Genomic DNA, 24,044 nt, shown 5'->3' with positions numbered 1-24,044 from the left:
CGACCAATTACAAACCACCTCCCGACTTCACAGGCAAAGAGAATTAAAATGTTTGCGATTTAGTGGGGCTGGTGGGAAGATGCAGGAGAGAATGGGGATACACCGAAGTTTTAACAGTCTTCATCTAACGGTCTTGGTTTAAACCGCACCGGAGCCAATAAATTTTTAAGTATAATTTGTAGTGACGGGCGTACAGATGCCAGGAATGAGAAAGAGAATCATGACAAATTTTCCACAGGATTTCAATTCTAATTTTACCGCAGATACTGCAGCACCCTCTCAGCCGATCTCACGGTACCCTTTTGTGCCGTGGCACACCGGTTGGGAACCACTGTTCCAACTCTTAAACGAGCACGGAACCAGCCTGTTTATTCAGTGAATCACTTAAGGAAGTTTTGGGATGTTCATTCATTATCTTAGTATATACAAAAGTGTGGAATTCCATACAGCATTCTGAATGTGCTCTACCTTGAACTGGTCCACTATTCTTTCGACGATACTCGTCGAAGGTTGTTGATTTGTGCTTCTCCGGTGAATATAGATTATTGCAAGTCTTTGCCCTGGGGTGATGATCGAAGAACAAGTGCAGAATTAATGTTATATGTAGCTATGTTGAATAGAATATAAAATGGAATATAGAATTTAGGCTAAAGGCCAAGCGCTGGGACCTATGAGGTCATTCAGCGCTGAAAGGGAAATTGTCAGTAAGACGGTTTGAAAGGTGTAACATGAGGAAAACCTTGCAGTTGTACTATGAAACAATCGTTAGATAGGGTGAAAAGTCAGATGGAAAAGAAAGAATATGAACGGAGTTACAGTAAAGGGAATGAAAGAGGTGCAGCTAGAGACCCGAATGGATACTGCAAAAACCCTCAAGTAATGCCCACAGTGCACCACGTGAGGTGCACTGACGGCACTACCTCATACGGGATAGTTATGTTTAAGTATATAAATGTAACAATGAATATTTGTGGACTTGGAGAGAGGAAGAATGAATTTCCATATCCAGAATTTTGCAGCTTGTGGTAAGCATAGGTTTCCGATAATGCAAGATTTAGGGCGCACAAGGGTTTTTAAAGACTAGCGATGGCTTGATATATGACGTGGAACATAAAATTTCAAGTCTGCAAGATTTTCCTTTTGAAATCCTTGAACGACAATATGAAATTATTTATGTTAGTCTGGTTAAAAATGACCATCCATGAATAGTTCCAAATTCGAGAAAAGGTTTTTTTTATATAAGTTTATCGGTATGCAACTCAGAAGCGAGTAACTTTTCATATATTTTTTAAAAAATGTTAAATTTTTGCTGAGTTCAAAAACATCGAATGGGTGTTGGTATGAATCTGTGGGCGGGGCGTCATTCTCGAATATAGTTTTTTCACTGTTTTTCGCGGAACTCCCCGTCCTTCCTTCCCCTCCCTACTGTGTGTTTTTTACTGGCTTTCGATTTTTACTAGCTTCATTTGAACAATGCGAAGGAGTTCTCGTGCAGACACATCATTAACCCTGCGTAAATTCCCTCCAATAACCTAGAACAGTCTTATCAGTTTTTTCGTGTTAGCAACATCTAATAGACAAAGTAGCATTTAGTATATTTTTGCTTTGTCACGTTTACTCCGGTGAAAGAGACTTTTTCGTGAGCATAGTTTTTCTGATATTAAGTCAGTTGATCAGAATACAAATCAAATAAATAATTATGCTGATCAGGGATTTTATTGGTAACAGGACACATACAGATATAGTTGCAATATATTATGTCCCACCCTAAATTCGAAGTACATTTATCCTTTTCTTATAAATAAAACTTAACCGAGAATTTACCAGAAAAATACTGACGAAGATACGATAAGATAAAAAATTACTGGCTCGATATAGTTCGTGATTAGTTGACATGCATGACTGTCTTATTCATCAGGAAGATTCAGACTTTTGTTTTAACCTTTTTTTATTGTCTTAACCGTAAACTTTCCAAGTACATGCACCAAGCATATATGACCTGAACAGGGAAACACACAATATCCTTTCAAAGCATGAGGAATCGCTGTATAGCAACGATTTTGTTGTAGGAACGCACTCAAAACAAAAGTATTAAAAACTTTGGTAATGTATTTCTTTGGCGCTCAAGAGAAAGCCACATAAAACGTTAATTCTATAAAACTCAGAGCATTTAAAGAACTATGAAATGACTGCCAATGAATAATTTGGATTAAATTTAAGGAATATTTAAGGAATATTTGCACTATGAGGTTTTGATCAAAGAGGCTAATATTGAAGAAATATCACCACTTTAGAATAAAAAATGTGTGCATCATACAAGTGTAGTTTATGGCATTTTCATCAGATTTGTGTCCTCAGAATGACACAATTTCGGGCTAAAGTTTCATCATCTGGAGGTCGCATTCTACTCCCATGATTATTGCAACTCGCAGCATCTTTTTTATACTGAATTTCATCGTGTTACGAAATCGTTACCTGTAAAGAAGGAGAAATATAAATACCTAAAGCAGTTTTAGAAAAGGATGTATGTGACAAATTTGAATCTGTTCAGCATTGGTTAAATACATTAAACGTTATCACTCTACTAGAATGATCAAATGAAATCTTTGAAATGCTTTTAGAAATGAAGTAATTTTTTTTTATCATTAAGGGAATGGCAATCACCATATCTTGTCAACAGTTCTGTATCGTCAATAGTTTTGTATCGCTAATACATGTTTTATATGCATTGTACAATAAGACTGTGATATTCTAATTGAAGTTATAAAATGACCCATCAATAATGTTTGTTACTGTGGATCAGCATTCAAAAGTAAGCATCTGCATATGGTCAGTGCTTAGATAAATTTAGGGGAAAATGACCACGAAAAAAACTTTGACAGCTATATTGCAAAGCACAACTTCAGCCTTGAAAACCAAATGTACTCACATTCAGTCTGATATATAATGAACTTGTTGTGGTTCCAGCAGGGGCATCTACATTTTTAGAGCATAAACTATCACAGGTCTAAGGTAATTTGTTGCTCTTTTAGGACTGGAATTCTCGATATGCATTTTGTAACAATGGCTTTAATGTCGAACTAGAATGATGCGACTTTCATGTCAACATAGACATTAAATTCCTTCCGGTTTAGAACGAAGAGGTTGCAGAAATAATTCGCTGTGATATATAAGCTTTTCCCGTTTTCTCATGTTTCGTAAATTGTGGTGTCTTACTTTTCCTTGTGGTAATTTCTGTAAGTTCCGTTTTCTTACAGTATTTATTTTAACGTTATTTGTCCAAGTAAATTGCATAATCGTATAGAAGTTCTAAAATAATTCCAGTAAATATTTTTTTCCTGACGCTGTACGTACTAAAAAGCTTTGTTGTAATTAGCGAAGAGGCATTACTAGATAATTACTATTGGAATCTTAGTTTCTTATTGCAGGAATTTAAAAACATTCGTGAATACGTAGTTGCCTTTTTACCTAATATCAAGGTCTATAGACCTTGCCTAATATCCTCCCCTACGTTTTGAATGCTAGGGATTGGTAACATAATGCGTATTCAGATACAAAACGTTCGTTTAAGTAAAAATTAGTTGATCCTTTGAACTGAGCACATGGGACTAGTCTAGCCTTTTCTATTAACACTCATTTCTTTATCTCTCTCTCTCTTCAGTTTTTGAGAATCTTTTCATGTTTATTTTATTAAACTCTCCTTTCTTCTCTCTCAGAATGTGCTTTCTGTGATGGAAGTGTAAATATATTAACACGAAAGCTGGTCTCTCTCTCTCTGTAACATCTATTCCTGCTTGTTTTACGAAGCTCCCACTTCTCTTCTCTCTTTTTGTACGTATTTGTCTAGTTTTTTCCCTCTCCTGTGCTTTCTTTTTCTATGAAATAAATAACGTTCTTTATAAATATTTAATTCATGACAGCTTTTTAACGCAATTTGAACATTCATCTCTGCATATAAGTTTCCTTTGAAAACCTACCAATCTTATTATTGTATGTTGCATAAAACTGCTGGAAAAAGTTCACTGCGCAATTAAACCACCTTTGAAACCACATGAAGTGAATTTTACGTTCATGGCTAATTCGTATCTAACAGACACACGAAAAAATGCCCTATTTGAAGAAGAGGGCGCGCGTTTTTTATTGAAAACTGAGGTACAATTAACTTAATTTCTTAAGTGTAATATAAGTACGCACTAGGCTTTCCAGAAATTTTATACATAGCAAGATTGGTAGGTTTAAATGGAAAAGTGTGTTTTGTCGTTTACTTTGTCATTTTTTTAAGGGTCCAACTTCACCAAAAGCGTTCTGAGAGATATAAACTCCGTTCACAATAGACAACGCATACTCATTCTGAATTTTTTTTATATAGCGTGTTCCATATTAACTGTCACATCTGTATTGTCACAGCACTCACTAAAAGGGGAAGTCTTTTAATTTTTCTTTTGAACGGCTTCATATTTTCAGTTCCTTCCTCTCAGAATGTGAGTATGAGACATTTCATTTATTTGAGCTGTATCAAAATAATTTAACGTTTCAGCAACTGCTGATTTGTGTCCACTTAACTTTAACAAATCTGTAATATGCAGTGTTTCATTACCGACAGACTGAATGTCTACAAATCCACACATTTTGATAAAAGACTAACATTTATAACCATGATTTGTATTTGCTGCTACTTCCATTATTTCAGCTCCAAAAACTGCCTAACATTTATAACTATGATTTGTATTTGCTGCTGCTATCATTATTTCCGCTTCAAAAGTTTGACAGTTTCTCGAGTTCGCCCGATGTGCGTCGTCTTTTCTTTCCTCTCTCAATTTCTGCTCAATTCACTTTGCCGGAATTGCCTTCTTTCATTCCGTGATTGCCACCTCGTTAGCTACAGATTCTATTATTGCGTTAAAATTGCGTTAAAAGGCTGTCAATTAAATATTTGTAAAAATTTTTTTTGTCAAATATTAAAAGAGCTCGGAGCAATCGGCCTTGCAATGTAATAAAACTTATTTAATACAAATATTTTAGTATGTTACATATCCATTTGTTCATATTCTGTTTCTTCTTTCAACTTTCATTTCCTCTTTGAATAAAAACCAGATAATTTTGCAACTAGGTTAGCATGGCTTCGCAAACAAGTCTTCACTTACATCGACCTTTCTAGTCAGTATCTATATTATTTCGTACATATGACAAATGCAAACTGAATAGTTAACGTAATCCGGAGAGGATGTTCTAATGTAAGCTACTTCGTAACAAAGTGCATTTCATAATCTGTTTTTTAACCGGCCTTGCTTCTTGTCGCACTTTGTACCCCATAACCATGGATGCAAAGTAGCCTATCAAATTAACATGGCTACAAAATAGATTTTGAAACAAGCATGGTTGCAAAGTAGGTTAAGAATATGGAAGATATAATTCTAAAGAATATCGAGGAGATTTTAATTCTAATATATTTTTTTATACAATTCTGATATTATACATTAAAATTTATACAATTCTGATATTAGTATACATATTAATTATATAATTATTTATACAGCTATATTTTACTAAAAAAACATGATATAATTATATATAGTCACATCTGAAATAACAATGTTTGAATTAATCTTTCGCAAGTATTTTATAAAAAAACCCAAATAAAAGGCTCGATGTTAATTTCATGTAAACATGTTTTAGGAGAAACAAGAGAATCACAAACCTTTGAAATATGGAATTTAAGAAACAAGAGAATCACTGAAACCTTTCTCTTGTTTAGGAGAAATGGCTCGAGAGGAATTTAAGAGAAACAAGAGAATCACTGAAACCTTAATAAAAGGTAGGAATTTAGGAGAAACAAGAGAATCAGCCGGAAACCCAAATAAAAGGCTCGAGAGGAATTCAGGAGAAACAAGAGAATCACCGGAAACCTTAATAAAAGGCTCGAGAGGAATTTAGGAGAAACAAGAGAATCACCGGAAACCTTTTTAAAAGGCCGGAGAGGTTTTTAGGAGGAAGAGAACGAGGAGAGGCAAGAGGATCACCGGAAACCTTAATAAAAGGCTCGAGAAGAATTTAGGAGAAACAAGAGAATCACCGGAAACCTTAATAAAAGGCTCGAGAGGAATTTAGGAGAAACAAGAGAATCACCGGAAACCTTAATAAAAGCGAGAAACCCAAATAAAAGGCTCTAGAGAAATTTGAGAGAACGAGGAGAGAGGGAAGAGGATCTCCGGAAACCCAAATAAAAGCTAAAATTTAGGAGAAACAAGAGTAATCCAGGGCAACCTTCTAAAAGGCGAAATTTTCTGAGAATCACCTCAAACTTTATGTAAATTTTAGTATTAATACTATTATTTTTTTTTTAGCAAGAGCACTGGCTCGTGCTCGTCTTGAGAGGGCCCCGAATCTTAGCAGACTGTAATCGCTTATCTTGTGAACAAGATGCGAAGATCACTGTGAAACAATTTTCTACTACATGTGTATAGCACAGATGATCATGATATTTAACTTACAGAAGGCAGTCCAAGTACATGTGGTATATGAACCTGAAGAGTCAACGCTGAAATCTGCTTCAGAACATATTCACTACCATAAAAATCAACCCTCTCCGCTTTACAGTTACTAAAAACTTATTTTCCCAGTTAATGCGATATCTAATGAATTAGCACGTACAAACGTAAGCAGTTTACACAAGAGAATCACCGGAAACCTTAATAAAAGGCTAGAGACCAGTAGAAACAAGAGAAAGTCTTCAGTGGAGGGATCACTGAATCTCCGGAAACCTTAATAAAAGGTCGAGAGGAATAGAAATGGCAAGAGTTTCCCATTTTCTGTGTACAGTTCCCTCAGTGCTGTATTCCTGTGAAGAGAATATTAATACTATTTTTAGCCTGTATCAACAATATAATTAAAGCAAGCTATGTAGTTGAGAACCTACATTTATCTTTCACTAATTCAACCTCATTAACTGTATCCGAAAGCAGCAGGTAAACAGGCTAGTGAATAAAAGGCTTAAAAATTAAGAGAACAACAAATCTGAGAGTTGAAACAAAAGAGACTAATCCAGGGCAGTTCTAAGACCCTCTGAATAAAGAGATTCGTACTAGTTTCCTAACTAAGCCCAACGAAGAACGGAAAAAAAAGTTTCGTTCAACGAATTTCACCACACTTTAATTCCTATGGCAGCAAGGTGATGAACTCATTCATGCACAAAGTTCCCTTTCTTAAACCTATAGCATTGTGGAAACTTGTTGTAAACCATTACTTAAACCACCAAACTGGCCTTCAGAATTAACTGTATTCTTGAATAACTGTGTAAGCAGTGGCTATTTTCATTGAACAAAGACTGATTTTGTCCAATGAACCTGCCCTTTCACAAAAGGAAAATTTTGTATATCCTATACTGGTCCTTTTCTGGTCTGTTATTGTACCTTTGAACACATGTTACAACTGACAAGGGTTGCTTGAAATGGAAAGGAGACAAGAATATCTTCACGTTTCAAAATTATCTTTAATTGTAAACATAATTCTGTTTACTGTTTCTAAATTAAAGTGTAATTCGGTTTCTTAAACTATTTAACGATCATTTCCCTTATTGAACAACTCACCAAACTGAACCAATAACTGGAACTGTGAAAAAGACGTTTACTCCCAAGACGTGGTTCAAACTATCAATAGATTGTACCGTGAACAATAAACCAGTCTTTGAAATGGAAAGGAGACAGGAACTGTGGAACGTTTACTCCCAAGACGTGGTTCAAACTATCAATTGATTCCGTGCAATAAACCAGTTTTTGAAGCCAGGAACTGTGGAACGTTTACTCCCAAGACGTGGTTCAAACTATCAATAGATTCCGTGCAATAAACCAGTCTTTGAAGCCAGGAACTGTGGAACGTTTACTCCCAAGACGTGGTTCAAACTATCAATAGATTCCGTGCAATAAACCAGTTTTTGAAGAGAAGAGAATTTCATTCTGAAAGAAGAAACAATGTTAACAATCCAATACAACTAACTCTAATACGTATTATACATTTTAATTATCCTATATTCAACAATTGTGAATGTAAAAGAATTCCAAGTTTTTTAAATCGCCTCTTGTATATTGCACATTTATTAGTTTTTAAAGGCTGGAGCTTTATGATAATTACTAGACATACCCTGAAAATAAATATTTCACACAAGCTTGTTACTAAAATTTATGGACTAACTGAAAGGATGCCTTTCATTTTTATAAACCAATCCTTCTATGTATTAAGCAACTATAGTCTTTCCTCATACAAAGCGACACAATTGCCCCTAACTGACCCCGTCGGACTCAAAAGGGGAAGCACCTCAGTAACATGATAACATGTCAGAAACTACACCTCTGGCTAAAATTTCAAATCTTTAATCCTCGCAAGTGAACAGCTAATTGTTCAACCACCGCACAGCACCACGCAGTGTTATAGGCCTAGTCCACAACTACTTTATTCAAATTTTTGCTTAATAAACCCTTTCTCGTTTATAAAAAAAAGGAAATTGCAGATTGTATGTACACTGAAAACTGAGGGATACAAGAGAAAAAGGCAACCAGTTTAGAACTGCTATCAGCCACTTAAGTAACAGAGACAGTAATATTAATATAAGGAGAATATTCGAAGTTTTAAATAAAGCTATTAATCTTCATGTAACCGTTCACCAACGGCACAAAAAACTGAACAGGCACTGTACCAGAACATGATCAAATCGCAGGTCAATTTACTCAAGACAAAAATGCGATAAATTATAATACAGTACTACTTAAAGGCCATCTAGAACGCCACTGGGAGCAAATCGTTATAGCAAAAGGCTATAGCAATACTAAGAAACAAATCCATATGACGAGTTATACCATAGCAGACGGTAGACTTTTCTGAAGTTTTCTCATTTCCTTTCAGAAGCCAGAGGCCATTCAGTCTCACAAAGCACACTTGATGTCTTACCGCATTTCTAAATAGTTTTGGAATATATTCTGGGTTTAGGGAATATTCAGCAGTACATTATATACACACATTGACACAGAAATTTACCTATCAAGACATTTATGGATAGCATCCAGTATTGCAGGTTGGAAATTGAATTATAGCCGAGAAAAAACCATAGGATATACCCACACTATATTTAATGTACTCCTGGAGCTTTCAAGGAATTTTTAATTTGCCTTTCTTGAGTTCTGAAACGTGTCCAAGTCTAGACTTGTTTTATAATCTTAAGCTAAAAGGAAAGTTGCCAGGTTATCGAATTTCTCTCTCTCTCTCTCTCTCAGGCGTCATTATGAAAAAGTGTATTCCTAAAGAAATCTGTTACCAGTTTTCACAGATAACCTTAAGTTCAACAATTCATAAACTACGGAGATAAACTGTCGAATGACCTGCTTTACTGGGTGTAAAACCTCAAGTGCTATTCCGTATCATAAATTAATTCAAGCTTGAAGTCCTTTCATATTATGTCTCCTTTATCATCATCAGTATGAACAAACATCCATATGAAAAGCCATCCACTTTCAAAGCATGAGAAATAGCCAGCCCCTTCATTTCTGCAAAGAAATTTTTCACCTCAAACCTTTTGCATTTAGCTAACACTTTGATTAGTCTATCAAAAAGGGGCCAAAAATTTGCAATATCAAAAGTAAATATTTCGAAAATTGCTTCAGAGATTTCAACGTCTTGTTGAAAATAATCCACGAGGTTTACTTCAATTAACTTAATCACCACCCCAAAAGTGAGAGAGAGAGAGAGAGAGAGAGAGAGAGAGAGAGAGAGAGAGAGAGAGAGAGAGAGAGAGAGAGAGAGAGAGAGAGAGAGAGATGGTGGGGGGGTTGGTTAGCACCCAGGAATTTTATTTTAATAAGCCGAATCCCTATGTCCTGTGGAGCACGAACCAGTGCTGGCACAAAGCCATACAAATCTTTCCACAGTCTTAACCCCAAACATGTAGCTTTGGACACCCCCAAAAAAAAGTCACTAGCTACTGCGTATGAAAGAAGAGGGCAAAAGAATGCACCAAAACAATGACCTCTGTTTTAACAAAACTTCCATCTCAAATGAAAAACCTACAAGGCACGTAGCGTGTACATAGGACTAACTACCATAGATGATAGATATAAAAGGTAAAACCCAAAGAAAAAATACACATTGAGTTTGCATACACTTAAGGAGACTTTAATGAAAAGAAGCTCCTGAAGAAGGCAGGCACTGGGCATCTTAAAGCCCCCTGCCTGAATTGATGTTATTGTACAAAACAGAACAACTGATGAGGTCTGATGTTAGTAGCACTGGGACACATTGAGGCCGAAAGCCCAAGGAGTTGGCTGCAAGTGACGTTTGAAAGTGATTGAAAGTTACTTGAAAGTGCCCTAACAGAACACTTGGATCTCAAGGAAATTTTATGTGGATAGCACCTATCCACATATGTTATACTAAACCTGACCGAAGTCAATGGTATGAAATAAAAACATCACCAACAAACAAAGCCGAAAGCCACCAAGTTCGTATCACACAACAATGAAGAATGATGAAAAATTGAAGAATGAATACATCGATTCAATTAACTAAAATCCTGAGGAAATATTCACTTCTCCCAACACAGACATGAAGTATGATTACCTGGAATGATATACAAAAAATCCAAGTGAGTTTTCACAGAGAGAGAGAGAGAGAGAGAGAGAGATTCTAAGATGTCATACCAGCAAACATGTACACGATATGTGACCTACAGAAACCCGAAATCATAACTGAATATTTGATAGATTACTCAAAATCCTACAAACACTGCAACTGAAAATGTATTAAAACTTTCAATGCAAAGTCATGAATAGCAGACTGGAACTAGCATTCATAAGCTCGAAATATTCCAGAGTAGACTTGCAACTAACCTTACCTATCAGGTGCAAACCAAAGTCAAGAGAAAGAGAAGGTCTGTTCACTGTCCCCCAAATCCCCCATGTAGGCAAAGCTTTGTCTACCTCCTTATTGCGTCAGCAGGTGACTTGCTATAATGAGCAGATACCTCTAAGATAGGTCATCGCCTACGTAGTTATCCCAGGTGGGAGGCGACCCTACCCAATTGGGTAGACCTTCTCTGTCTTGGCCTGGATGCAAATTGCACTTTGTGAAATCTACATCGATATGTACAAAGGCGGCACCACATGCTCCAGTTATATTAAAGGAGACAAAACCCTTTGATACGTACCAAAGCCAGGTTTCCACATGCAGGAGCCACCAACCAGGAGGCGCTATTGGTATTTAGACTTACAGTTTTAGTACAGACACACAATTCATGCCTCTCTGAGAACCACCACTACTGACTGTTGCAGTCTTCTTGAACAAATGTGTCAAAACTTGTGGTAATGGAAACTACGCTAACAAAATATCAAGAGCTCAACAATCCAGGAATGACTATGGTTTTGGACAAAGCTATCAGGGTTGCACCACTCACCCATAATATGGTTTTCACTAGAAAATGGCATCCACACCAGATACTCTGCAGAAATCCGACACGTAATTGTGACAAGTCTTGAAATATCTTCAGAAGGAGAGTATTGGGAATTCTAACGAACCTGCAAATGAGAAGAGCATTCTTACTGAAAGCTTGCATCTGAAATATTAGTTATTTTTCTCCATATCCAAATGAAATCTCAACAGCTCAGAATATGCCAATCAGGCATATGTGTTGATTTGACATAACAGAAGCTTTACAAGCTGTTATTCAGAAATACGAAAAAAAATCTTTATTAAATACAAATCATAACAGAAGCCTTACAAGCTGTTATTCAGAAATACAAAAAAATTCTTTATTAAATACAAATCAATCAAAATGAAACGAACATAAAAATCCTTGAAGGCCTACTCTTTCTTGTCCTATACACCATCCCCCACCCAGAGAGAGAGAGAGAGAGAGAGAGAGAGAGAGAGAGAGAGAGAGAGAGAGAAATAATGATTTTTTCAGTTACCAGGATTGAGGATTATTTCGAGGCCCTACCATCGTTAATCAAATAAAATAAAATACATTTGTACAAAGTACTGATCACTCACGTCTAGTTTTAACCATGAACCCCCAGGTTGCCACTTACACCGGTCACCCAGCAACAAAGAGGATAAATCTTTGCTTAAATCAAGAGTGGCATACTGATTTTCTAATTGATTGATTGGTTTTATGACTACTAAAACTGGCGTCAACACCTGATTTTCTAAGGAAACACGCCCAATTATCTCTGTCAGAAAAATAGGCATCTGAAAAGAATGAAGCCCTACTCTTAAATGAATGAAAGTAAGGCCTATAAACATAAAAAAAGGCTCAACTAACCAAGCCTTAAATTCCTTTCGAAGCAGTTTGCTCCAGTTGATAAACAAAACGTTTGGCTCTATGGGTTACATCATCCTTTTTTAAAGCACACAGTTATAACATTTAGGCCTATATTAATCATAATCTTAATAACAGTAACAGGCCATCGATATAAATTACGGAAAAGTTGCAGTGTCATGTTAAACAGCGCTGTTCAATAAGAGAGAGAGAGAGAGAGAGAGAGAGAGAGAGAGAGAGAGAGAGAGAGAGAGAGAGAGAGGGGGGGGTGAAATGTACGAACACTCGACATTCGGGTACCATTTCATTCAATGGCTAAAAAGTTGGGATGTTTGTCAATCAAAAGAATGTTGTTTACCTGTCATAAAATGTCAAAAGACGCCATATCCACGACAGGTGTACGAGGTACATTTATTATGATTGTATGAAATTTACTATGATATTCAGAGCCTCTGTCCCGGTGTTTTTCCGAAATAACTTTTATTCTGTGCATTTGACAAAGATAATACTTAGCCATAGTATACTTTACATCCCTACCTAATTTTCGGCAGCATTCTTTATTACGTATATTAGAAAAAAGTATATTCATAAGAGTAAAATAAAGCAGCCGAAGCCAGTGGCGGAACACTATAATGTATGGGTTCAAAGTTATACGTGACGTAAACATATGAGGTCCAGACTCCTCTCACAAGGTGATGACGACAAACAGCTGTCTTTGAAATAATTATTCTGAATGAATATTCGTACCTTGTCAAGGCTTCAATAATGGCGGATATGATAAGTCATTGTCCCCGTGGTTGCAGGACAATTTTTGTGATTCTACTTGCACAATTGTTTAGGAGTGAGGAGGCCCGTGGCAAACCCTACGTAAGCTTGAACAGGTAAATGATAATAGGGCCCTTTTTTGGGTAAGGAGTACACCCGGACATCCAAGACTACCAAGTTTTCGTCATTTGTTGACTTCCACAAGGTGCAGAAAGATAATCATATATGCTCTATAAAGCAATAGTTGTTGATTTCTTAGTAAAATATAACTTGCGGAACAACATTAAAACTTGCTTTTCCAGAAAAAAAAATGTTATGGGTTATAATACATCACTGAATGACCTTTATAGGTCCCAGTGCTTGGGCTTAGCCCGAAACGCCATAATCCACCCGTTGATTATAATGTCAAGTTTCCTCATATGTAATTATGTTAAATAAAGGATCTATGTAAGGATGTCATTTCATATGATCGCTGCTGCCCACTTAATGACAAGAGTACAACAATGGCTGAATTGTAACATTATAATGAAAGTTGTTTCCGTATTCCACAGAATATTACCGGCATGGTAGTTCGATTGTTGGTAGGCTTTTAAATACCAGGATTGCTTGCACACTAAAAAGTATAAGTATACTCGGTCCTTCAGTTTGCTCACTTAAATGATTCTTAACTGAAAGTGATGAATTGGCAGATCATCCAGTTACGACGTACAATAAGTAAATGTTTGTCTCTAAGATTAGATGAAGTCATTCTGGACTCATAAAACCTGATAATAAGCGAATGAAAATATTAACAGTAATTAGCTGCTCGTACATTTTGCAGCAAAAGTCAAGCGACCATTTATTTTTCCCCTTTTTCGGACACCAAAAGTACAATAAAGTGAATATCAGCACGAAAAAGAGATAGAGGGTTGTTGGTCATTTTGTGTTAATATCACTTACCAATTATGCAATTGTCTATTACAATGATCGTTACTGTCCTATTAGGAAAAATATCAAAGGAGTTACGACGAATGCCAAAGTTTTCTTCACTTTCTTAACTGATTTTAATTATATAATTTTTCAATAGGGAAATAGTGATAGAAAGTAATTTCTAGGATTATTTGTGGAAACCCTTTCCTTCAAGGATTGTAGCAATCGACCTCATGGCATAAATCCTTTATATTACTACTACTACTACTACCAATACTACACAGTGTAAACAAGGAGTATTGGTTGTATTTCATTGTTGCCAGAGGTTGAGACTTATTCACGAATAGCCAATTATCCATCGAGGAGGAGGCAAGTTAATGACGTCACAAGTTACGTCGTTATATCTTCAAAAGACATTTCTCTGAATTTGCTGATGTCTACAAGAAGTCGGTGTTACTCTTATAACTACCAGAATTACAAACTCTCGTAATACAGAATACAGTCAAAAATTAGGTAGGGATGTAAGATAGTAGCCTGTGACAGAGTGTCATCTTTGTCAGGTACGTTGATGAAATTTTATTCCGGAAAAACACCGGGACACCGGCTGTGAATCTCACAGTAGTCTGCCATGCCAAGTACTGGGGCACATCCAACAAGTTTAGACCTGTCGTCGTAGTTATATCAGTGTGCTATGCATGCACAGAATACATAGTCTGTGCACAGTCTACCAGATATATTGATACACTGCCTGTGCAGAGCTAAACAAGAACCGCTAAGCCTATACCTACAAGGTACGTATGCATCACATAACGGATATATGCATATTGTACAAGGTACTACTGGTGGGCCTATACATACGGTGACCGCCCTATAGTCCGAAGGCCCGATAGTCCGAAGGTCCGATAGTCCGAAAGTCAGCAGGCCCGATAGTCCGAAGGTCCGATAGTCCGAAGGTCCGATAGTCCGAAAGTCAGAAGGCCCGATAGTCCGACGGACTGTAATCAGCCCCCCACCCCTCCATAGCTAATACGGCAAAATTGTAACCAGTAAACACCCATAAAAATACCAACCTACGACTATCGGACCTTCGGACTATCGGACCTTCGGACTATCGGGCCTTCGGACTATCGGGCCTTCGGACTAACGGACTGTAATCATACATACTAGGGTTAAGGCTACTGCAAGCCTAAATTTGCAATTCACTTCTAATAAAAACTACTTCAGCAGCAACAGGCCTATACTCCACAGATCCACTGACGTATAATAGACCGTACCTCTGACAGCTCCAGTTGACAGAAGGTTCGCGGTGTTTTCTTGTTTACAGGTGGATAGACCTGCAGACGGCGTCGACATATAACGAAGTATCTGCTGTACCCATTCAATCAATGTCACTTTAAATACGAAGGCATCACACAGTTTTTGTCCACTGAGTTACGACGCTGCTGTTGTTTTTGAGTGAGCTGCCTTTATGCCAGCACGGGCTCTTGTTCATAGAGAAGCCCGTCATGAGTTGCGACGGCTGCTGCTGGGTTAGCACCATTTCTTCCCAAGTTTCTTCTAGGACAAAGGCGGTGCGGCCCACAGCGTCCTGATTGGTCAAAGGCCGATGACGCCACAGCCTACAAATAAGAATAAGACAAATGAAAACTAAACTTTTATTAAGAACTTAAGCAACAATTAATTAAACCCTAAGAATATTATAACTTGCTTCACCGCACAAAGTCAAAACAGCTCAAAAACCTCTAAATAAAAAACATTGGTAAATGAATAGAACTTTATCCAAATTAAAAATACATGCAATATGGTAAGGTGATTGAATTGAATTGAACTGAATATAGAATTTAGGCCAAAGGTCAAGAACTGGGACCTATGAGGTCATTCAGCGCTGAAACGGAAATTGACAGTAAAAGTTTTGAAAGGTGTAACAGGACGTAAACCTCGCAGCTGCACTGCGAATCAATTGTTAGGAGAGGCTGGAAATTCAGATGAAAGAAGGAGAATATGAAAGGAGGTACAGTAAAAGGAGCGAAAGAGGTTGCAGCTAGGGGCCGAAGCCACGCTGCAAAAAACCTTAAGTAACGCCTACAGTGCACCGCATGAGGTGCAATGACTGCTCTAAGCCCCTGCGGGAATGGTAAAGTGGTGGGAAATATTCAAAATTTCCAAAGTCAGGAACAGTTGAAAATATGGGAAAGCTTTGTAAGTATGCAGCCTCAGATAATAAGCAGTAAGGGTCATCTGAGCTGAATTACGACTGCGTTTAAAATTGTTCCACTTTTTCATAATATAATGCAGGTCTTTGTTTTCATGAAAACAGATTTCTGCTCACATTATTTAACAGAAGTTTCATGGTCCTAAAGAAAAAGTTTTTGTTATGCACTGGGACCGCCACCTGTTAGTCTTATTTAACAATATAACAACAGGTATGACTCCCTATCCACCCTCTCCCCCCCTTATGGCATTAAATAAGTTCCATCACAAGTAAATTCACATATATATAATATCTACGTAACACTTGGGAAAGACGCCCAACCCATAACACACGGAACACTAAGTGAAACACGGAATATAGCAGCTGCACGATCAAACGGGATGAGAGAGAGAGAGAGAGAGAGAGAGAGAGAGAGAGAGAGAGAGAGAGAGAGAGAGAGAGAGAGAGAGTGCATTCATTTTAGTGAAATAAGGACTATTCCAAGATTTTTCGAACGCCTAACTCGTATACCAAGTAACTGATGGGCGTTGGTGAAGCCTCGAGCAGTCTAAGGACGTAAATTAAATCAAGTCTCTTCTAATTTCATTTTGGTTCAAACGGGCTCTAAGAATGTTAATGCGTTTGTCTTAATGCGTATGATAACGTATTAAGGAAAAATAATCAACACGGGAGGTATTAAGACGGGCTACTTACATTTTTGTCAAAATATCCAGTGTCTACGCCCACTTATTCTAGCCTACAATATTTCATTGACCCCACCTACACGTAAGTCAGTGACCCTACTGAAATGAAATTCAGTTACCCTACGTGGACAACGGTCACTGATCCTACCTACAAGAAAGAGGCCAAATAATCTGTATATCTTTTAGACCTATTCGCCAGCTTCCATTTAAATTGCATACCATATCCCTCGGACCCTTAATTTGATATTTTGCTTCCTCCGTTCTCGTTGGACTTTATTAGTGGCAGGAGTACTGTCGACACTAGTGACTTTGACATGGAAAAGTTTTAGAAATACTAAGTATTATTTCAATAACAATACTTATATATATTTTTTTATTTGTAAGTCTTGTCAACTAACATTTATCAATTAAAGGAAGTAATCTGTGCGTCCCTAATTTACACAGGTTTTAAATTGACGAATACAATTGCATTTTATAAGTAGGCTATTTAACCCTGGTTTTAGCACAATTCCTGAAGACTGAAGCAGCTCCCGTGCAGCCCAAAATGGCTCCGGAGTCCAGACACATCAATTATTGTGTCCGGGGATCAGCAAGAATTCCCGAAGACAGGATCGGCTCCAGCGGAGCCAGGAATGACTCCAGAATCCCATTAGAATCCACACACGTTACGGGTGCCCGTTTTGAAAACTAATGATAAGGCAAAGAGAGGAAGAACATGGCAAATCATGTCATTGCAAATACCTTCAACTGGTTCCAAGAGACACTTGTGAGACCTGATAAAACTCCATCAAATAAGAAGGCCCTAAATAGAAAGGAAATGCATCAGAAAATGAGGCTGGAATTTTGCAGCGCTGACTACGAACACTGGAGCGAGAATCTGAAATGGTTCGAAGTAACATACAAGATAAACACAGTCACTTGAACGGTGCCTAGAAGATTCTGCTTTATTGATGAAAACTGGTGGTTTACTTGCAGAAGAAAGATATTTTAGCCAGGATATCTCTGCTGTTGGGAACAGGAATGAGCTGAGCTTTGTGATGCAAATCAATCCTGGATATGGCTGTGGAAGCATCTCTGCGCGATGGAGAAACTACAGTGGCTGGTGGGACTGGCGGCAAGTGCCCGAAGGTGGATTGTTGTGCATCCCCTCACCTGCCACGTGATACCCTTGGGAATGGGGTATCAATGCCCAATCACATATGAACGTGGAAGGCAGAAGAGACTGGCGTGGCGTAAGAACCCGTAAGTTTCATGCCTACTTCATATGTGAACTGGGTTATGACATTGCATATTGGATCCCATTCTTGCATATACCGCAGTGGCAACCTCTGGCGTGGCGTAAAAACCCGTAAGTTTCATGCCTCATATATGCAAAATATGGGATATGCAATGCATATTGGATCAAATTCTTGCATATAATCTAGTGGCAACCTCTGGCGTGGCGTAAAAACCCGTAAGTTCAATGCCTTTTATATATGCAATATGTTTGATCACAGTGTGGCAGGAGCACTAAGACAATCGAAGGGCACCACCGTCAGAAGTCGCTGTATTTAGACATCGTGCGATTTGGGGATTAGAAGCTTCCTTTCCATAGCGAAGGATGATTGGATTACGGATTTCATCAAGGGATCAGACGTTTCCAACAGCGAGCAGAATGATCTGGAGGCGTTACAAGATGTAAGGTCATAAGACTGAGGATTTCATCTATCTTGGCTAGCTGATGGAGCTGAGAATGGGGAAGGGTCCACCCCTGGTAAAAATAAAGCCCCTTTCGATGACGCTCTGTTAGCAATGATGCCCCAGGGTGAGATCACTGATGATCGTCAAAGGCCCCATATATATATATATATATATATATATATATATATATATATATATATATATATATATATATATATATATATATATGTTAATATATATATATATATATATGTATATATATATATATATATGTATATATATATATATATATATATATATATAAATAATATATATATATATATATATATATGTATATATATATAAATATATACATACATATATATATATATATATATACATACATATATATATATATATATATATATATATATATATATATATATATATATATACATACTGTACATATATATGTATGCATATATATATATATATATATATTATATATAGATTAGCTAATTTATATTTAAGATTGAGTAATACTTAGAAAATGAAAATATATTGGTCAATTAACACAAAATCTGAACTAATATTTATAAACAGAAAATATAGTAGTCAATTTACATTAAAACATAAGCTAATACTTATAAAAGTAAAAATATATGGGCCAATTTATATTTAAGCATGAGCTAATACTACTAAGGAGAATATATGTTGGTCAATTTGCACTTGAAACCGAGTTAATACTTAAAAATTGAAAATATATTGACCAAATTATACTGAAATATGAGCTAATGCTTATAAAATGGAAATGTATTGTCCAATTTATACTTAAAAAACTAAGCTAATAACTATAAAGTGATAACATATTGGTCGATTTACACTAAAATCTGAGCTAATACTTTTAAATATATTAGCCACTTCATGGTAAAATCAGAGTTAAATAGCATACTTATAAAATGCAATTGTATTCGTCAATTTAAAACCTGTGTAGATTAGGGACGCACAGATTACTTCCTTTAATTGATAAATTTGAGTTAACGAGACTTACAAATATAAAAAATAGATAAGTATTGTTATTGAAATAATAATAATGAGTATTTCTCAAACTTTTCTATGCCAAAGGTCATTAGTGTCAACAGTACTCCTGCCACTAATCAAGTCCAGCAGGAACGGAATAAAGCAAATATCAAATTAATGGGTACAAGGATATAACGCAAACTTTCTTGTCACTATTTCTTGCCGTTGATATTGATATGGTGTTTTGATGATGCATGGATTCGCTTGCAAATGCTTCCAATGATCGACCCAAACATATTTCAGCCTTAAACAAATTTATCATGTGTCCAATGGTCTCTAAAGCAGAGAATTAGCACTAGCTATTACCTATTCTCACTCAAAATAACTAACGCGAAATACGGCCAATGACTTAGTTAATTTTCAATTGAAGTATCAGGAGGAAAAATTCCTAGCATTCACACGGCCACTTCCTCTCACACACTGGTGCAAATTTGCTTAACTTTCCTCTTGGCCAATCAGAAGCGTCGACCACAAACAACGTCTCCCAGTGGCTGTAGCTTTTCTGTTTTGGCGGGGATATTTGTAAGCCGTTCTCAGTTCCCTTTAATCATTTATGTAAAATAACTTTCATACTTTTATGCATTAAAGTGAATAAATCCAACGGTAGAATGCATAAATGGAACTATTGAAAAGACTGAAAACAAATAACTGGGAATGAGAAGAGGAAAATTTGACACGTCAGCTCATACGAGCGAACAAGGTGGTCCACCGAAGACCTACACTGCATCCTGGATACAGTGACCTAAAGTAATATTAGCATGACACGTCTTTCAAGATTCACCGAAGTGCATAGTACAATTTTCTTTAATGTTAAGCACTTTTCTCTAACAGAGGTGTAACATGAAAATAAAAAGCAACAGTCACTAACATTCATACTTCAAGTTTTTACTGAACCCCTAGATAGTTAACCATTATTATTATTATTATTATTATTATTATTATTATTATTCCAATTCTGCAAACACTCCTATATGCCAAGCCCAATGGCAATTGGCTGGATTGCCAAATTTCCAAAGAATGAAATGAAACCTTTGTAAAAAAAAAAAAAAAAAGCCGGGTACAGGAAGGGGGAGACACAGGAAAAGACAAACATTAAATAAGGACTGAATAAAGAACGGATATTTGGAGCGATAAAATACAATCCAGTGCAAAATGGGACAAGATTTTGCAGTATTAAAAACTTGAAAACTTGTGAAACAGGAGCATTGGATTCTCCTACGGTATATTTCAAATCCTAAAGCGCTGTATTTTGGACGCAAATAACACCACCACCTCTATCATTGTAGCTACAGATTTTATGACAGAAAGCTGACAAACTAATTAACCATCATTAAAACATCACAAGAGCAGTTGGTGAAAAGACTGACCTCAGAAATGAAGTGGATAACAGTCTCATTGTCTTGAAGCTTATGATTTACTGATTATATTATACAGTATATATATATATATATATATATATATATATATATATATATATATATATATATATATATATACATGTATATAAATATATTACATACATTATTCGTATATATGTATATATGATATATATTCGTATATATGTATATACATATGTATAAATATATATCTATAAGAGTGTATATATATATATATATATATATATATATATATATATATATATATATGTATATATATATATATATATAATGTACAGTATAACTGAATCACGAAAATATGGAACATGATGAATATATAAATAAAGACAAATCCACGAAGGAAAGAGAAACACTGGAGTTCTGCGAGGCCTTTCGACTGGCGTTCTTTACTTGGCAGACTGAAGAAATATAAAAGGAAGTTTACAAAGAAAGCTCATATAAATGACAGATAGGGATTACAAAGGAAACAAAATATGTACCTGGAATCCAACAAAACTGAAGAATTAGTAGGACTGCCAAAACAAGGTTAAATATTAAGAGGTTTTACAAAGGATTAGGATCAACTGTTCAGAGGCAGGGAGGGTTGATTGATTAATTGTGCGTTGTCTGGCGACAATTAAAAGATTATACAAAGAGGCGACTGACCACCCAAAAAATGTTAGTACAACAAAATAATTCTCTTTTTTTTTTTACACAATAACGATATTTGCAAGATAAACATTTTTAAAAATAAAAAACTATATTAAACATATGAATACATAGAAAATATATATGGGGTAACTAATTTGTGATTAAGTCAGTGATTTTATCTTTTAGGTCATTCTTGAACATTTTTCTAATACAGGGTCCAAATATTACATGCCAGGGCTAAGGTTAAAATTACAGCTGGAAGTAAGCAGTATAATAGTGGACTCAAAAGATTTCTTGAAGAGAAATCTTTCGATCTGGCAATCACTGAACTTTCAGTCTAATTTATCCTGTGAATTGCCAGATCAAAAGATTTCTCAAGAAATCTTTTGGAGTCTGCTATTATACAGCTTACTTCCAGCTGTAATTTTAACCTTGGCCCTGGCAATTATTATTTGAACCCCTTTATTTTAAAAATGTTCAAGAATGACCTAAAAGATAAAATCACTGACTTAATTACAAATTAGTTACCCCACATATATTTTCTATGTATTTGTATGTTTAATATAAATTTTTTTATTTGTAAAAATGTTCATCTTACAAAAATTTTTATTGTTTACAAAAAAAAAGGGAATTATTTTGTTGTACTAACATTTTTGGGTGGTCAGTCACCTCTTTGTATAATCTTTTAATTGTCCTGTCCCTGCTTCTGAACGGTTGATCCTAATCCTTAGTAAATCCTCTTAAAAGTTTAATCCTGTTTTGGTAGTTCTACTAATTCTTCAATTGTGTTTGGATTCCAGGAACATATTTTTTCCTTTGTAATCCCCATCTGTCATTTGTATGAACTTTCTTTGTAAACTTTTTATATTTCTTCAGTCTGCTAAGTAAAGGACGCCAGTCGAAAGGCCTCACAACACTCCAGTGTTTCTCTCTCTCTCTCTCTCTCTCTCTCTCTCTCTCTCTCTCTCTCTCTCTCTCTCTCTCTATATATATATATATATATATATATATATATATATATATATATATATATATATAAGTGAATGCTTGTATGTTTGTGCACTATAGAAATCTGAGCCGCTTGACCAGTCTAGACAAAATTTGTCACGTGACCATCATTTGGCCCAACTTATATAACAGACATACAAACACAGACATCACAAATGAAATTTTCATTTTTAGTATTCCATCAGGTTTTCCTTCAGGTGCTTTACGAATTAATAGTCCTTTTTCACGGCCACTACAGGTTTTCTTCCAGGCACTGTCAGACGTATGATTAACCTGCAACAATAAATCCCCTATCACAAATTTTTCGTCAGAATTTACCGTGAATTTTTATTGTAATTTATTACAACTATTAATATAATTGTTATATAATTGTTATTACTTCGATAAAGTCAACATTGAAAACCTATATCGATAATTTTAATAAGTAGAGATCTGCTTTCTGTACTGACCGAATCCGACCATGCCTTCCCCATCTGTGCATGCATAGTAGCTGCTGACTAAGCTCAACATGCAAGATTTACAGCGTTTCCATTTTTTAAAAAAAATTCTTTTAAATAAGAATTTCCTTATTAATTGTAGCAAAGTAATACCTGGATAAAGGGAACAGTCACCACAGTAATACTTGGCTAAGAGGGACAGTCACCACAGTAATACCTGGATAAAAAGGGACAGTCACCACAGTAATGCCTGGATAAAAGGGGCAGTCAACACAGAAATACCTGGATAAAAGGGACAATCATCAAAGTAAAACCTGGATAAAAGGGACAGTCACCATAGTAATACCTGGATAAAAGGGACAGTCACCACAGTACAACCTGGATAAAAGGGACAGTCACCACAGTAATACCTGGATAAAAGGGACAGTCATCACAGTAAAACCTTAGATAAACGGGACAGTCACCACAGTAACACCTGGATAAAAGGGAGTCACCACAGTAATACCCGGTTAAAGTTGACAGACAGCACAGTAATACCTGGATAAAAGGGACAGTCACCACAGTAATACCTGGTTAAAGGTGACAGACAACATTGCAATACCTGGATAAAAGGGACAGTCACCACAGTAATACCTGGATAAAAGGGACAGTCGCCACAGTAATACCTGGTTAAAGGTGACAGACAACATTGCAATACCTGGATAAAAGGGACAGTCACCACAGTAATACCTGGATAAAAGAGACAGTCACCACAGTAATATCTGGATAAAAGGGACAGTCACCACAGTAATACCTGGTTAAAGGTGACAGACAGCACAGTAATACCTGGATAAAAGGGACAGACAGCACAGTAATATCTGGATAAAAGGGACAGTCACCACAGTAATACCTGGTTAAAGGTGACAGACAGCACAGTAATCCCTGGATAAAAGGGACAGTCACCACAGTAATACCTGGTTAAAGGTG

At 36.2% G+C, this 24,044-nt stretch overlaps 1 long non-coding RNA gene across 5 annotated transcripts in view; it reads right to left on the bottom strand.

Annotated features, from left to right (window-relative positions):
* Positions 1-7,706: 7,706 nt before the first annotated feature.
* The window catches only part of LOC136855100 (uncharacterized), a 424,042-nt gene continuing 407,704 nt past the window's right edge, over positions 7,707-24,044 (bottom strand). For all 5 annotated transcript variants that reach the window (XR_010857894.1, XR_010857893.1, XR_010857896.1 and 2 more), the window contains 3 exons: positions 15,247-15,591; positions 11,435-11,555; positions 7,707-7,952 (listed from right to left, as the gene is read on the bottom strand). This is a non-coding gene — a long non-coding RNA (uncharacterized lncRNA). The remainder of the gene's footprint in view (positions 7,953-11,434; positions 11,556-15,246; positions 15,592-24,044) is intronic.

This window comes from Macrobrachium rosenbergii, chromosome 30, assembly GCF_040412425.1.
Source record: "Macrobrachium rosenbergii isolate ZJJX-2024 chromosome 30, ASM4041242v1, whole genome shotgun sequence".
NCBI classification, from domain to species: domain Eukaryota; kingdom Metazoa; phylum Arthropoda; class Malacostraca; order Decapoda; family Palaemonidae; genus Macrobrachium; species Macrobrachium rosenbergii.
This window is presented reverse-complemented; position numbering and strand designations above follow the sequence as displayed.